Here is an 18231-nt window from a genome sequence, read left to right as displayed (position 1 = left end):
AAGCTACCACTTGAATTCAAAAATCTTAGCAGTAATCCACGTGCTTTCAAATCAAAACTGAAAAGTTTCTGCATGGGTCACTCCTTCTATTCTGTCGAGGAGTTGCTTGAAAAATTGAGCTGATTCTTATTGTATTGTTGATTGCATTTACTTAAACTTATGGACTGAGTTTTTTCAGGTTCATAAACATTTATTTTTATCTGTTCTTACTTTTATGTTGTAATTTCATGTACTGACACATCCATGACCTTGGAGATTTGCTCCTCAATTTGGTCCTACAGAACTTGATGTGTAATTAAAAATAAAATAAATAATTACCTTCCAAACCTTGTACAAAGACAGATCTCCCATACCCTATTTCTCCAGTCACCCACCATCTCTCAAAGTCTCACCATCTGGCCACAGAAGAGCATTCTCTTCATGACTCACTACCAGACCAGGACTGGAGCAGCTGAATCACATTCTCCACCAAGGTTTTGACTACCTCTCCTCATGCCCTGAAATGAGAAATATTCTACCCACTATAATTCACACCCCTCCCACAGCAGTATTCCGCTGCTCACCAAACCTACACAGTATCCTTGTCCATCACTACACAACCCCTGCTCCCAAACCCTTGCCTCATGGCTCATATCCTTGTAATAGACGTAGATGCAAGACCTGTCCCATACATCCTCCCACCACCATGTACTCCAGTCCGGTCACAAACAACACCTATCCCATCAAAGGCAGGGCATATGTGAAACCAGTCATGAGACCTACAAGCTAAACTGTAACCACTGTGCTGCATTCTACATGGGCATGACTGCAACCATTGTGGTGCATTCTATGTGGGCATGATGACCAACAAGCTGTCTGTCCTCATGAATGGCCACTGATAAACTGTGGCCAAGAAACAGCTGGACCAACCGATTGCTGAGCACTTCTTCCAACACAACATTCTTCATTTCAATGATTGCTTCTCAGCCTGTGTCAACTGAATCGTTCCCAACAACGCCATTGTTCTTGAATTGTGCAGGTGCAAACTCTCCCTGCAATATATACTATGTTCCTATAAACCTCCTGCCCTCAACCTTCATTAGACATTGCCCTTTCCTGTTCCCATTCCAGCACTACACAGCCCTCTGTTCTGTTCTGCCTACGCACCCTCAGTCTTTTTACTTCTCTCCTCTCTCTCCTTTTCCACTACCTCTCCCCCCCCCCCTTCCCAACCCCCCCCCCTCCCTTGCCCACTGCCTAACCTCCCGACTGCACCTAGCTGCCCTACCCTTTCTCCACCATGTCCCTGTACACTCCCTCAAGCAGCACTTTACCAGCCACCAACCCCTACTCTGCTATCCCTTCCCCTCCCTGACTCAGCCTCCTCCTTACCCCCACCACTCGGTTTCCTTTCCCATCATTCGCTGCTGCTTGCAGTCTAGCTTCAGCAGCCAGAGACTGTGGTTTGTGTGTGTGTGTGTGTGTGTGTGTTTGTGTGTGTGTGTGTGTGTAAGCAAGCTCACTTTTTGACAGTCTTTCTGCTGTGCCTATCTGCGACTCAACATCTCTGCTATGTGGTGCATAGCATAATATTGTTACATTCTATCCTGGATTTTTCACTGTTCGGTATAAGGAAAAGATAGGTTGCTAGTTACTGTAAAGATGACATGTTAAGTTGCAGACAGGCACAACAAAAAGACACTTACACATTAGCTTTCAGCCAAAGGCTTGGTCAGAAAAGGAAACTTACACACATTCACTCAAACACTCAAGCACACCTTACACACACACACGATCATCATCTCCAACACCTTGGACCAGAAACATAGATCATGTATTAGTTTTAAAACAATGCATCTGGCCCAGTCTTCTAGGCTTATGTCATTTGCACCTGTCCCTTATTATATCTCCAAGAAGTACTATTAAAATAAAATAAAATAACAGCCAGCTTTGTTGGCTGAGAGTCAAAATTGCAAGCTTTTGTAAATTTGTATTGCTGATGTATGATGAGACAGATGTAATAGTGCAAGATCAAATTTCTACTGTTAGTATCTCAATATGGTCTACACAAATCATGTATGCAGACAGAACATCAGTATCCAGTTTTGTAAAAATTGCACTTCCATATTGCTCATTAAGCCTCTCTATGGCAAATACATTCCATTCACCCTTGGTCAAAGGTTGTTTTGTCCTCTGTGTCTTTCTTGGACCACTAACACATCATAGTTATGTTTCATGCAAATGTCAGACAGTGGTGCTTCCTCCTTTGTTGAAATCTCTCCAGTATTAATGGAGACTGCCATTGCCCAGGGTATACCCAAGTGTTTCACTATCTTTGAGGAGGCATCTTCCTTGTACATCCAAGGTTGTGAATCAAGACTAACTACTCTTTGTATATATCTCAATTATATTACGTAAATGAGTCTCCTGTACATTAAACCAATGATTTATATACAGGATGCAGCACTTAAATCTGGACAAAGGAAACTTATTTTCAAAGTAAATTTATTAAAACAAAATACAAATGAAAATGTGAAAATCCTTTTACATAAAGTAGAGGTATTTTTTAAGAGTAACATTACTCTAAACCCCTTTAGCCATAATGACCACCTCCAATCTTTTCCTGAGGTGATCACACACCCTCTTTAAAACAGAGCTGTCCATATTCGTGAATGCTGATTTGGTAGCAGTGCACAGGGATGTGACATTAGGGTGCCTCGCCGTATTGGTAGCACTTTTGACTATGCTCCCCAAACATACTAGTCGAAGGGGTTCAAATCCAGGCTATTCGGGGGCAAGAATTCCTTTGACTAGAACATGTCAACGTTATCAAAGAGCCAGTTTTGGACTAAATGGCTTGTATAAGTCAGTGCACTATCCTGTAGAAAGACATATTGTTTCCCTGAGGTCTCAGTTACCATTCACAGTTTCACAAAATTTGTCAAAATTTGCAGATAAACTTCTTTTATGACAGTTTGTCCATTTTCAAAGAAATTTGGCAGCATGATGTCATGCTCACTGGACACAACACCTAGGACATGAACCCCAGACAGTCAACAAATGAATTGACAGAACTATGTTACAACATAAATAAATTTATGCAAGGTATAGTCTGAATTTTCACACTGGGATGGAGAAGTAAAGGAAAACCATACTAATTTTCAAGAGGAAATCTGCTAATTCAGAGAGTGTTGCTTTTTTGTCAGGTCAGTTGTAAATTTTTTGATGATAGTTTCTCATAATTACTGTAAAGATTTTTGGCTGATAGTTTCTCAATTTGATTGGAAAAGAACTCTTACTTCCCCTGCTTAAGTGCTCTGTGAACCATCTCCTGTGTAATTGTCTATACCACCAAAGAGAATGTAGACAGGCAAGTGCGGCTTTTCTGTAGAGTGTTGTAGTAAACCATTGGTTGAACATGACATGTGGCACAGTATCAAAACAGTAGACACTTTGTTTGTGAAAATCGCTTAAGACGTTGTCTAGATATCAATTTTCAAGTTCATTTTTTACATAAAACATTTTTACATGAACTAACTTAAAAACTAGTATTTGGACTGAGACCGCATTTTCACCCATGTACTTGTCTTACTTTTATATTCATAACCATGTTGCTGGCTTCTCTGTAACTAATCAGCTTCAGTTTTTATTAGATTTAATCTTACTTAATATTTATGCTGGACACTCAATTCAGCCATAGTGATTCTCTTCTCAAAGTTTCTCACTAACAGCCTAGTGCTTAGGTTTTTCCAACTACGTAGCCCGGAGCATGCTTTTACCTCTCCGCCGTCCTATTGTCTAGGTAATTCTCATACTTTGAGTGTCTGCCAATCACTGAAGCTGAAAGGATGCTGCCACCTATTGATGACACTGTAAGACTCTTGTGGCTACTGAGCTGTGCCCAGCTTAGCTTAGAAGCCCCTTTAGCTGTCGAAACACACACAGGCCTGGTCGCACCTGCTCGTAACATCAAAACAGTATGCAAGCACATGGCTGCATCTGTTTTAGTTTCTAGTCCTGATTACAGGGCTGTACCCTCTCGGGAGCTTTATAGCTTCTACAGTGTATTGTTAAAGTTGGTCTTACCATTTCAACGAAGCCATTTGTTGACAAGTGTTTCATAACTTAGGCTAAGAATCATAATTAAGTCTGTAACATATCAGTGTAGAGACCCTGTACGATAACAACAAAAGAAGAACTAGATGAAATAAACTTACTCCAATGAAAATAGAGGCAATGTTGGTGAACAGCATTGTCTAAGTGATGTAATCAAGTTTTGTTACCTTAACCTGCAGTTGTATTTTAGCCCTTGTGGTCAGTTTTTCTGTGGCTCACAGTTATTGGTAATTTCTTTCCATTAATATAATTGTCAATGGTGGCCATGGAAATTGTAATTATCCTTCAAGTATGATAAAAGTAATTTTATTATTCTGTTTGATCTGACCTTGTAGACTCAGTTTTTCTCTAGTTTCTATAGAGCTCTTCAGTTGCATACTGAGATGGTTGCTTGTATACACTCAACTGAATTCTTCTTTATTCACTGGTTAGTTTCAGTAACCATATTTTTAACCCTCTCACTGGTGACGAGATGTTAAATAAAGGAAGAACAAAACTGACAGCTGACTGACTGTATATAATTATCTACTGAATCATAAAGCTGTTATCAAGCAGAAGTTTTATGTGTTATGCTAAACTTATTGCATATTCTGTATAGCGTGTAATTCTTGAAATTGCTGTGTGTGACTTGAGAAATATTTCATGGAAATATTTCTGTTGTTAATGTATGAATTATGTGGTTAATGAATATAAGCATTTGCTATTCTTTTCTGGTTAGGGCATGTGCTAAGTAAACAATACTAGCTATTTTGAATGCCTTTTTAGAAGTCAGTGTTAAACGTCTTGTATGAAATATTGTTCATATTTTAAGGAAATTACAGCATTTTTACATGGTGAATGATAAGTCCAAAATCTAAGTATAGCTCCCTCCCTTTAACGGAATTTTTTACTCTTTTCATGTTTATGTCTACTGTAGTTATGGGAAAGAAATGTGAAAATATGATCATTGTATTTTAATTGTATTACATGCATTTTAATTAAATTATATTTAATTACTTTGACTCACAATTGTCCTCTCTCAGGTATCATGCGGCAAGTGTGGAAACAGTCTGGGCCATGAATTTCAAAAAGACAGAGAAGATGGTGGATCACGTTTCTGAATATTCAGTCACTCCTTGAAGTTTATTCCACTTGAGAGTAAGTGGGATTGTGATTAATTAATGCTCCTTTCACAGTGTGCTGACAAACTATTGAATAGAAAATTAACTTTAGATTTATTGCATAAGTTGATAATAATTGTGTGTTATGAAATCAAGTACTTTACTTACCTTTTATTTAAAAAAGAAATACTGAGAAAAATACTAACAAATATTTTAAACAGTCTGAAAATTAATTGAAGCTGAGTGATGTAAATTTGCATTGTGTTTTTGTCTCAGTTATATGTAACAAGAGTGGTAAAGTGCAATTTCTTGTATGTGTTGGGTCCAGTGATACTTTGTTTCACAAGGAATCTATATGAATGTGAGAACGAAAGTGTTGCATGTAACATTTTCTAGAGAAAAATTTAATAATTACATCCAAGAAAAATAGAAATGAAAACAAAAAAATTACCACATAACTCATGTGAATGGCTTACATTCTGTCAGAAGTTTCAGAGATTTACAGAAAATGGATTCTGTTTGTTTGATTTTATGGCCAGTATTTTGTACTACAAACAGGGCAAAATAGAGCTGTTTGTTAGTACTTGCATGTATTAACCACCTCGTGGTTTCAGAATCATTTACGATTAATGGTGTTTATAAGTTTGTGTGTGTTTGTGTTGTTTTGTTTTATGAGTGCTCAACAACATAGTTATCATTGAATGAAAGGTTGAGATGATACACAAAATCATTATGCAGAAAGGTACACATTTGAAGACACTGAAGTAGTCTCACAATAGTATTTCTATAAGTGTGGTACAAGTTTTCAGTTTAGATATATGGTACATTAGTAGACCATATAAATTAGATGCAATTCTGTTGTACAAGGACTGTTATATCAGGATATAAGAACATCCATGCGATCTGCTCCATATTTATTTTGTTATTAGCTGATATTGCCCAGGTATTTATTTATTGAAATCTTCTACTAGTCCATCTCCTCCTTCCTCCTCTCTCTGTCCTCTTCCTCCTCCTCCCTTCTCTGTCCACCTCCTCCTCCCCACTCTCTCTCCACCACCTCCTCCTCCTCCTCCATTCTCTGTGCACCTCATCCTCCCACCTCTCTCTGTCCTCCTCCTCTTCCTCCTCCCCCCTTCTTCTCTCTCTATACATCCCCCTTTTCTCTGTCCATCTGCTCCTCTTCATCCTCTCTCTGTCCACATCCTCCTCTTCCTCTCACTCTCTCACTCCACATCCTCCTCCCCTCCCTCTCTCTGTTCACCCTCTTCCCCTCACACTGTCCATCCCCTTCTCCCCTTACTTCTGCTCGTCTCTTCCTCACCCCTCTCTCATCCATCTCATCCTTTCTCCCCCTTCTGTTAGTACCCCCCACTCCTTTCAGCCCATCTTCTCCTCTTCCCTCTCCTCCTGCCCTTTTCTACGTCCATCTCCTCTTGCCTCCTCCCTCTGTCCAACACCTCCTATCTTGATCAATCTTCTTGTCTGTCCCTCCCCTCTTCCTACCCATCTCTTCCTGCCTCTCTCTCTGTGACACTCATGCTCCCCCCTCTCCACCTTCCCCTCTATCTGTCCATCTCTTCCTTCCTCCCCTTTCTGTGTCCATCTCCTTCTCCACTCTCTTTCTATCTATCCATGAACTCTTCCCTCCTCTCTGTCTGTTAATCTCTTCCTCCCCTTCTGTAGGTCCATCTCCTCACCCTATCCCCAATCTCACTCTGTATCTCATACTCCACTTCTCTCTCTTGTATTCACTTCCTCCCTCCCTCTCGCCATCTCCTCCTGCCTATTATCATGTCTGTCCACCTCCTCATCCTCCTCTCTCTGTCTGTCTCCTATGTCACCCCTAACCTCAATGGGAGCTAGGTGGTTCTTACCTCCACAGTACTTTTTTCCAGATAGTAAGTGTTGTGTGTATTAAGTTGGGTTGAAATTGATTTGTCAGTATCAAAGGGGGTGTGGTACACACACACACACACACACACACACACACACACACACACACACACACATTTTTTATATTTGTTAGTTTTTTGCCCGCAGCTTTGCCTGTATACACATTCAACATGCATATTGAACTCTTCCTCCTCTCATTCTCTCTGTCCACCTCTTCCTCCCTCTGTTTGTCCACCTCATCCTCTCACCTCTATTGGTCTATCCCCTTCTACTCACTCTCTCTGTATCTTCATCTCCTTCTCCCCCTCTGTTTGCCCATTTCCTCCAGCTCCCACTCTCTGACGAAATCTTTTTCCCCCCTCCCTCTTGACCATATTCACCTCCCTCTCTCTCTTCCATCTCTGTCACTCCCTCTTCCTTTTGCACCAGCCAACTAGCCCTCTACATCCTCCACCTGTCTCATGCCTCTCCCCCTTCTCCCCTCTGTCTGTCCATTTCCTCCTCCTCCCTTTTCAGTCAATCCCTTCCTCTGTCTATCTCAACCTGCCCCAGCCATTCTCATCACAACATACCTGTTATGCAGAGCTGGCTGTACATCAGGGGGTTGAAAATCATTTATTTGGCCCTGACAAGCTGGCTGCTCTACAAATCAGGTTAACGAAGAAGGCCCATACTATTCCAAGGCATCATGTCTGTCATGAAAAGCAGCCTACTTGTCAGGGCCCAGAAAAACCATTCCTTGCTCCTGACATGTAGGCTGCCCTGCAAAAAAGGTTGATTTGACATGTTTATGTCGTCCCCACACAGTATGCCTATGTGCAGGGCAGCCTATGTGCCAGGGGCTGAAAAAACACATTTTTGCCTGTATCTCTGCTCCTATTGGACTAGGAGGTTATAAGCCCAACATTGCTGATACATGTAATGCCTTCTGTACCAAATTTAGTTGAAATTGATCCAGGGGTTTGGGAGGAGATCCTGAACATACACATATACATGCACACTCAGCTTTTTATTTTTTATATATATGATAGATATCCTTTTTGTCAGAAAAGCAATTTTTCCTAAAGCATCATCTGCTATACCACATAAAATATCATTGTAGTATTTATGCAACTTCATTAGTTTTGTAAAAGGCAAATTACACATGAAAGTAGTGGGGGCTCACAACAGTTAATTAACAACAAGATATATATACATAATTCTCCATTGAGATAGTACAAGCTATTTTAAGTCTACATCTACATCTACATCTACATCCATGTTCACATCCATACTCCACAAGCCACCTGACGGTGTGTGGCGGAGGGTACCTTGAGTACCTCTATCGGTTCTCCCTTCTATTCCAGTCTCGTATTGTTCGTGGAAAGAAGGATTGTCAGTATGCCTCTGTGTGGGCTCTAATTTCTCCGATTTTATCCTCATGGTCTCTTCGCGAGATATACGTAGGAGGGAGCAATATACTGCTTGACTCTTCGGTGAAGGTATGTTCTCGAAACTTCAACAAAAGCCGGTACCGAGCTACTGAGCGTCTCTCCTGCAGAGTCTTCCACTGGAGTTTATCTATCATCTCCGTAACACTTTCGCGATTACTAAATGATCCTGTAATGAAGCGCACTGCTCTCCGTTGGATCTTCTCTATCTTTTCTATCAACCCTATTTGGTACGGATCCCACACTGCTGAGCAGTGTTCAAGCAGCGGGTGAACAAGTGTACTGTAACTTACTGCCTTTGTTTTCAGATTGCATTTCCTTAGGATTCTTCCAATGAATCTCAGTCTGGCATCTGCTTTATCAACGATCAACTTTATATGATCATTCCATTTTAAATCACTCCTAATGCATACTCCCAGATAATTTATGGCATTAACTGCTTCCAGTTGCTGACCTGCTATATTGTAGCCAAATGGTAAGGGATCTTTCTTTCTATGTATTCACAGCACATTACACTTGTCTACATTGAGATTCAATTGCCATTCCCTGCACCATGCGTCAATTCTGTATACCAAAGCAAAAAAATCCAGTCCATGCCATATTGGAGTTCCACCTAGCACAAAATAGAGCCTCCAGTATAACTAATAAATACACCTACTTTCACGATTACTAAATGATCCTGTAATGAAGCGCACTGCTCTCCGTTGGATCTTCTCTATCTTTTCTATCAACCCTATTTGGTACGGATCCCACACTGCTGAGCAGTGTTCAAGCAGCGGGTGAACACACTCTTTATTATACAGAAAATACTGATACTCTGTAATTACTTGATAATTCACAATTCCAGTCTGTGCTAGGTCATTGTAAATTATAGAAGACATCAAGAGAATAATCCAGGAAGTCCAGCATCAAGCAAATCCATCCACAATCTGTAGCACAGCAGTTTAAAATATAGCCCAGTTGAAATACAGTAAAACGCTGAGTCATCAAAGTATTGCCTAAGCAAGGAAGAACAGAATGTTGCTCCACACCAGTGAAGTCAAGGAGTCAACACAGTAAAATTCTGCTCACACACATTTATTTTCACAATGTCCATTTACAGTTAAGAAGTTATATATCCGCTGCAGAGGGCAGCACAATCTGCAGTCTTAACATGACTCCAGCAGATAGTGTAAGAATTTTTATTCCCCAACATCCTCCCCACCCTGGTCCATCTCAAGGGGGATGACCAGCTCGACCAGTCGACATATCTTCATACCGTCTGGCTGGCGGAGGACAATGCACCGTATTTTATTGTCTCTGCCCCAATGCACCATATTTTATTGTCTCTGCTGCATGGCACTTGACCACCACAGCCCTCTTCCACAAGTGCTGTGGTTTGCTGTCTTCTTGGAGCAGAACAACCTCTCCAATTCTCGGTTTCCTTTGCAAAGGGTATCCCTTCACCTCATGGTATTGTCTTGGCAGTAGGAGGTATTTGGTCTTCCACCTATGCCAAATGTCCTCATTGACCTTTTGTCTAAGTCGGAGCTCCTTAGCAAGGTCCCTTCTAGTTGCTGGCTCTGGCCCACATGTAATTGTCACTAATTTCCCACCATTTAGAAAGTGGGCTGGTGTCAATGCAGTATTGATCTCTCCTTGAGTGATGGGTCCTGAGTTTGTTGTGGCTTCTATGCTGATCAAGGTGGTGTTCAAACTCTCTTCATCCACCTGGAAGCAACCAAAAACTTTCCTCAAGCAGCGCTTGACAGAGCCTGTCATGCGTTCCCACCAAGCTGCATGTGGTGGTATGAGTTTCCAAGTGATTCCATGGTAGGCACAGCATTGCTGTTACAGCTGACACATATAAGCAGACTAAGCAAATTCTGAAATCCAACTATGGGGATAGTCACCTAGATTACTTGGAGAATCTTGATACTTCAACTTCAGGCAGTCCAGAGGCTCTAAATTCCACCTACATTGAGTGCCATAAGTGCATCAAGCACTATGAGCACTAGGAGAAAATATGGACTCTTATGGGAGAGTGCATGCACCCAAACTTCTTTGAGGCTTTCCTGAAGAAATTTGCAAAAATTGTATTGTGCATGCCCTAAGGCAAAAGATTGAAGAAGGGAACCTCACATGCTGTATGGAGTTCTTAAATGAAAGGGCAGAAGGAGCTATCAACATGCACATAATTCGTGGAGATACTGTTTGACTTGAAAATTATGTACCAACAGCATCTGCCTTCCATGTAAAGGTTAAAACAAAGGAGGGCAAGAAGAAGAAACAACAAAATTCAGAGCCCTTCTGTGTGTGCTGCGACAAAAGAGGGTACTGGGGCCAAGACTGCCTAAAGGTTGCAATCTTGTAGGCAAGAATAGATGCCCTCAAGACAATGAACTGTCGCTTCCTATGCCTTAGATGTGGCCACAACAAAAATCAGTGTTTCAAATGGGGAAAGGTGTCCTGTGCGAAATGTAATGGAGAGCATCATGTACAGGATGGCGGGCGTATGGGCTGGCGGTGGGCGTTGTGGAATAATAGTGTAAATTTTAGAGAAAGGCCATTTATTGGCTAAAGCATGATGAAAAGGGGCTACATAGGCCTAGGGAGGTGAGGGTGAGCCAGAGCTTACAATTTGGCGAACATTGTTCGCGAAGCTACCGAAAGTGGTTGTCTGCCAAAACTAAGTCCACAGTGCCGCAGCACCGGGAGGAGCGGGGGGATGTTCAAAGCTACAGGGCGCGCATCCGACTCGCGGGTGAGCAAGAATACAAGAGAGCGAGCCCGGCGACGGGCGGCTGGGTATATTCGACGCACCACGCGGCTTCCTCCACCGTGATTGGTCAGGACCGAGCAAACCGTGCGGGCGGCATGGAACTTTCCAGAGCGTTGCCTGCTAAGCGACGCCTGGGGCGGCGTTACCACGTCAGCACATGAGAGAGGCGCGTGAACAAGGTGCCCTTCGTCGGTGCTGACTTCCTGTTACTAGACCGTGGGACGAAAGAATTTACAGGCAGCTAACACTGCCGGCCGTGGCTTGGCCGCAATGGAAAAATGAAGTTACCGTTTGGGTGCTCATATAATAAAGTAAAATCCCTTATTGTCTGGCTCATCCTTTACATTCCTCCCCCTTCCGTGGGAGCGGAGAACGTACGTGAATTCGCTCACTGTAATTATTATTTGAATGTAAACAAATTTAGCTTGCAAAAGAAAGTAAACATTACTTGATTAAGAATGGCCCTCACGGAAGACGGCAGGGGTCTTAACCTACGGGAGGATATAGAGACTCTAAAGACCTCCTAAGGGTCACAAAGGGACTTACATCAACAATATTGTGTGCATGCAAGAATCATCATAAGACATCATATCATCATAGAATATCAAAACATCATAAAATATCAAAACAAAATTAGAACAAAACATAGCAGTGTGAATTAGACAAACATGTCAAGTGTTCTTGTTGCTAAGTTGAAGTAAAAATGTCTCTTTTTTTTCTTTTGTTGGAATAAGTTGAAAATATAAACATATCACCACTGATGAGTCACGGCGAGGGCGAGTGGCACGAGGCGGCGTGGTGTGTTGTCCTCAGCGGGCAGCGTGCAGGCTGCAGGCGGGAAGGGGGCGTGGCCGTGGCCAGGTCCGTGCACTGGAACTCAGCGCAGGGGGGTATGAGGGGAGGTCCACATGTTTCAAAACACAGTTGAAAAGGGAGTTATCAAAAAAATGGTTCAAATGGCTCTGAGCACTATGGGACTCAACAGCTGTGGTCATTAGTCCCCTAGAACTTAGAACTAGTTAAACCTAACTAACCTACGGACATCACAAACATCCATGCCCGAGGCAGGATTCGAACCTGCGACCGTAGCGGTCTTGCGGTTCCAGACTGCAGCGCCTTTAACCGCACGGCCACTTCGGCCGGCAGGGAGTTATCACTAAGGGAAAACTTCACTACACTACACTAGTTTCTCCAATATTAGAATTGCACTCTTAAAACTAAGGGAGGGCACATGCCTGATAGGTTCTTGTTTTCTCTTTATTGTTGAGTTTAGTTTGTGGCTGTTTACCATTCATTTAAGTGCCAACAGGCGAACGTAAGAAATTTGTCCTTTTTCATGTTTTAGCAAATCATCAATTTACGTTAGGATGTGATTATTTGATTTTTTAGGTAAAACTTGAACGTTAGCTGACAAGGGAATCATGAATGAGCTTTCAGGTATAAAAAAGATAATCAAAGGGGGCGCGAATACTAAGTGAGTAAGCCGTAGTGGCATGAAAGGTTATTAATGGCGTTCCGACAGGAACCGTTTGCTAAAGATCTGCGCGGAGGCTACGTCAGAGTGGCAGCTGACTGCAAGGCCGAATCTCGCGCTAAGTCAGAAAGGCGCCCGGCAGATAACTTCCAAGGCCAGCGCGGCGTCAGGGCTGCACACGGCAGCTGAGGGGTCTACGACTGTCAAATGCCGACTGTCAAATGCAACCAAATAGAAGTGGGATTACGCGTGACATAAAGCTAGATGAGCTGTTACAGTGGGTTCTGTTTAAAATTACATTAACATACATAAATATAGAAATGAAGCACACAAGTATCATATCAAATTGTTGCTAACGAGAGGGGGGAAACAAAACTCGGCAAGAATCTGGAGATTTCCGTAGTGGAAACAGAAAGCGTAAGGAATTGAATTAGAAAAGACTAACTTGAGCGTAATTTCTGAAGGACTTTCCCTTTATGAAGGTACAGTGCAAGGCGCATCGTTTACACGACGTTATCGCCTACTTAACTGTGTATACGACAATTCTGCGATTCCAAAATAGCTGCTACTTACTTCTTCCTAAAACACGACTTCTCTCACTTAAAACAAAATTCACCGTCTTTGTAACTCCGTAGTGCTGGCCTCCTCGGGCCCAGCTGGTTGCTTAAAACTCCGTCTATCCTTGGTAACATTGTAGTGTCCTGAGACACATCATACAGTTAGATGCTACTACTTCAGTAGTCGGTATTCCTTCGGAAAATACAACGGGAAAACAAAGAAGGCTCAAGGTTTTGAACAGAGATTTCCGCTTACTGGCGTTTAGCTGCGGGCTAGACGCGGTTCGCGTCTGACGTTGTCTGATCAGCTGTCGTGAGAGAGCACGGAACACTGTTCTCGTGAACTCTTCTTCGAGATGGAAGATCAAAGTCTGGGCTGAATAGTTTTGTGTCCGTTGAAAGTTGACAGATCAAAGTGGGTAGAACGTACTATGCCGCGAAACGGAAAAGTGAAGGAACGACACAGACAGCTAAGGGACCGCGCGGGTGCCAGCCGCGTCACGTAAGATACGTGCCCTTGCGGGTGGTGCATGTGGTATGTCCCTCCAAATAAACATTCAAATACAAATGAAAATAAAGCATGGTTACATCCTAAATTACCCTTCCAAAACAATTTATTACCTAAGACATCATTATTATTAAACAAATTATTGGCAGTACTCGGGAACCTACTCTAGCATACTTGAAATCCTACAAAATTATTATCCTCATCAGTATAGTAACACAGCGACACATGGAAACACTAGATTGATACAAATACTAAATTACTGGTGCTGGCAAAACTTTAGCAAAATTCTCTAAATAGTTAGTAATAAAACAGTCAAAATGAACAACAATAAGATAATACATGGACTTAAGTAATTGGACACAAGTAATTAGACATAAGTAATTGGACGTAATCAATTAGACACAAGCAATTTGACATAAGTAATTGGCAACTTGTCATAGTGATATAAGCGGTGGAAAAACCGTAACAAAAGCAAAAGTTTAAAATATTATTTCCTTCAAACAAAACTTCCTTATCCTCCAGTTACATTTCGTAGCAAAATGAATGTAAGCATCCCCTGGTATTCCTTTAAGCTCTCGTTTGTATTTTCATTCCAACCGATCTTTGGTACTTCTACCCACAAGAAAACTGTCATTAAGTAATGGCAATGTTGTGTGTAATGCTGTGGAACAGTGTAATGTCACGTTAATACTTCCTTTAAGAAAATTCTGATGAAAAATGATTTTATGTCTCCTTCAATGGACAGACCAATAATTATTAAACGTGTGATAAACCGTTTCCTGTGTTGATTTGTTTTTGCAAATATTTGATGATCATCCGTCACCGAACCAATCGTTCCGGTGTGTATTGGTTGTTCCTTTTGTTCATTCTCTCATTTACCTGCTTCCATATAATCAATATTGGCGGCTCGACGAAGCTGGTTGCATCTCGAAGACGTCGATATGACTTACCTGTCGTTGCTTTGGTTTTTAATAAAATTAGAGTTCATTTGTCATATAAAGAGTGTGTAGGGAGCAAAGTAAGTTCCTGACTATTGAAAATGTGCATAAAGTTATTCATAGGGTTCGTTATATCATGGTTAAGAATTTCTGTGTTGAGATTCAGTGCAGCTTGAGGTGCTAAGGTGCGACACGCGTCGCGCTCGTGAGATTGTAAGTTGCTGACAGCACAGCTGACAGTACGGCTGCGTCCGGTTTCACTGGCTCGGCGGCATAACTGGCGTTCACGCTGGGTCCTTCTTGCTACGCGTGGAGTTAACCTCTCGGTACAGTCACAAAATTTCCTTCCAGAGTTATCTTATGTTGTTCACGACAGTTATGCATGGAGGATGTTCTTTTCTAAGGGACTCTAATAACTTCCATCGCTAGAGGTCACAAAACTATCGGGTTACAACTATTTTACTTAAACACTCTGTTCTTCAAAATTTAGGTAAATGGCAGGTGTTAGGCTTCTATATAAACTATATTTTGCAATGGCATTCCAAACCCAACTCCTTGGCTAACGCGTTCCCCACACAGCGGTCGTTTACAGGACAGATATAGCGGCAAGTGCCGGCTTTCTTGACGCCATATAGATCCGTTTATTAACCGTGGTGGTGATACAACATAGCCGGAGATCGATCTGAAATTCCAACATTTACTAATCCTGATGGTTTAGACAATGCGTACCAGGAAAAGTTCTCTCTCACGATTTTTGTTCCGTATTGAAAATTCAAATAGACAATACACATGGATTCCCGTCTTTAGATAAGACTAATAAAATCTGTAGGGCAATATTAAGCTGGTGATTTTATTTTTATAACCATCCCTTTAGGTTTGCTGTTTAAACTGCAACGTACGAATGTAGGAATGTGTAGCGTGGCTGAGGCACGTGGCCTGCAGGGCGATGGTTGGGTGGTGAGGAGTGGCGAGGGGAGAGGTGCAGATGCTGCACGCACCATGGACAGAGGCGGTGGGTGGGGAAGGGGGAACTGCAATGGCCGCTCTCTCGGTAGGCAGGTGAGAGGGAAGGGAAGGGGGCCGCGTCGCCAGCTGACAGGGAGGGGCGGGACTCGCCGCATGTGAACAGCTGTAGTCAACAGCGGCGGTATTTACGCGACTCCTTCCGTGGCATTTAATCTACAGAAATACGTGGTACCAAGAAAACTTACCTTGTTGTCTGTTCAACATCGCATCATGGAAACAATAAAATAGCACTTGAGGAAGACTCCTTTTACTTTAGAGTAACCTGTTTGTTGTTTAAGTTGGACGTATTTATTCATGTTATTATCGTTGTGTGATCATTTAGCAAAACATACATGTAGTAGGGCGTCTTTCAAAGTACAGGTAGACGGCTGCATGTAGTCACTGATCTACTGGCAGTTACGAAGGCGTATTAGTATCATGTTTTTATGGTAAAGCTTTAATAGCTGTGTTCGTGCACTATTCACTAAATTAACAGGTGAAATGTGATTCCCTTTGAAATATACAAGATTAACTGATTCTTTCTCTACGTGTTCTTTTGACAAGGATAACTTTCCCCTTAATTCCATGATTAAAGAATGGTTGTGTTTTTAATTCTCGACTGCTACGATAACATTACTGGAGACGTTAAATGACAAGACAAAATGATTACATAACTTCAGTCACTTCCATTAACATGTGACGTCATAAATTCTATTACCAGTTACCAACAGTTGCCAATTCTTATGTCTACTTATAACTATCATGCACAACTTAATTAATGGTATAGTAACGACGGTGTTTTCCGTCAATTGATTCTCTTGCTGCATGCAGGACTTTTCCAACTTTTTACGTACCATCTCAGATCTACTTTCTGGAACGCAAATCATGGGGGTTTGACCGTAGAGCATATCTACGTTGCTGTCTAGGCGGTTGTATTACCTTCTTTCTTGCTTTTTTGGGTGGAATTACTGGCGCAATAGGCCGAGCTTCTCCGGTCGGAATTTCGTGCTGGACCAAATCCGTAGCCGGTAGAAACTGCCTCTCTTCAAATAACCACGAAAATTCCTCTAATACTAGCTGCAACATCCTTTTCTCCTCACTGTTTAAATAACCTAACTTCTCTGATAACTGACTCTTTAACGTCGACGCGACATATCGCACTTCTCTAACTGAACATTTCTTTCTTCTCCTTCCTTTCTTATCTTTATTACGCTACTTCTCAGCTCCTCTTATTTCCTCAAAAATTTCCTGACCACTGGCAACAATAGTACCCTTCGGTATCACAACATCTTTTACACCAAAATTATCTATACTTACGGGTATCGCAAAACCCTTCTGTCTCCTTTCCGGTCGGCAGATACTTCTCTTTGTATGGACTGACTGACGATCTAAAACATCGTTGTGGGTGAGCGGGTCAACCAGAATGTCTGTCTTAGGCTGTTCTTGACTTTTGACATCTATCCAGAGAATCTTTCCACTTCCGCCTTTTATCCTCACAGGGTCAGTGGTTTTTATCGCCCACATCTGCGGTTTTATGGGAGACTGTGAACGGCGCCTTTCGCAGCTCCCTCGCGTCTGACGGGGGTGCGCACTGCCAAATCGGTGAATTGCTTCGCCGAACTGCACAAGTCATTCCCTAGTATGATGTCAAATTCACCCTTCTTTAGCCTTACTACTTCCATCCTCTGACTGTATTTACCCTCGTCTATTTGCAGATTCACTACACACGAACCTGCAGGGACAATTACTTCCTCTCCAAGGCCACTGATATGGTACCGGGGTGGCTGTAACACCCTTCGATCATTTTTCTCCACAAACAGTACACTAACTTGAGCACCAGTATCAACTAAAATTCTAACTGATTTGTTCCCGAGTACGCCAACTAGACTAACGTGTTCCACCTCTTTACATTTTTCGGTCCTAACCGGGTGTATCATTTTTGTCGGGGGCGCGGGTGGGTGGCGGAACCTGCCCCCCAAGCGTTTCCCTGATTCGACCCCGCGTTGCGGCGGTGGCCGCGCATCTGATTAGAAAATGGTGACTTTGTGGGGCAAACATTATCAGCATGGCCTACTGTCTGGCAAATAGTGCAATACAGCGCGCGACAACGCATTGCCGTATGGTTGGGCTTCCCACAACGCTGACAGAATACTGCTTTTGCTGGGACCGGTACTGGGTCCGATGGGCGCGGTGCGGCAGCGCAAAAACGCAATACCTCTTCGCGTAACATTGCCAAACGAACAGCTTCAAACAGAGAAGTGGGGGAGGCTGCTTTGACTTCTCCTCCGATGCGGGGGTCAATACCGCGAACAAATGCATCAATTGCACGCGCTTCCGCTTCTGAGCGCAAAATTCTGTTTTCACTGGCATTTTCGCCTAGCTTATATGTACGACAAGATACTGCTCGTATGCGATCTGCAAAGGCATCAAAATCCTCATTAGGCTTCTGCCTAAGGGTTGATAATTGATC

At 42.4% G+C, this 18231-nt stretch overlaps 1 long non-coding RNA gene across 1 annotated transcript in view; it reads left to right on the top strand.

The window, feature by feature from the left end:
* The window catches only part of LOC124595468, a 121428-nt gene that overhangs the window by 77343 nt on the left and 25854 nt on the right, over window positions 1–18231 (top strand). The window contains exon 4 of the long non-coding RNA XR_006978209.1: window positions 5118–5232. This is a non-coding gene — a long non-coding RNA (uncharacterized LOC124595468). The remainder of the gene's footprint in view (window positions 1–5117; window positions 5233–18231) is intronic.

This window comes from Schistocerca americana, chromosome 2 (genome assembly GCF_021461395.2).
Source record: "Schistocerca americana isolate TAMUIC-IGC-003095 chromosome 2, iqSchAmer2.1, whole genome shotgun sequence".
NCBI classification, from domain to species: Eukaryota; Metazoa; Arthropoda; class Insecta; order Orthoptera; family Acrididae; genus Schistocerca; species Schistocerca americana.
Note: the sequence above shows the minus strand (reverse complement) of the source record. Positions and strands in the feature narration are given on the sequence as shown.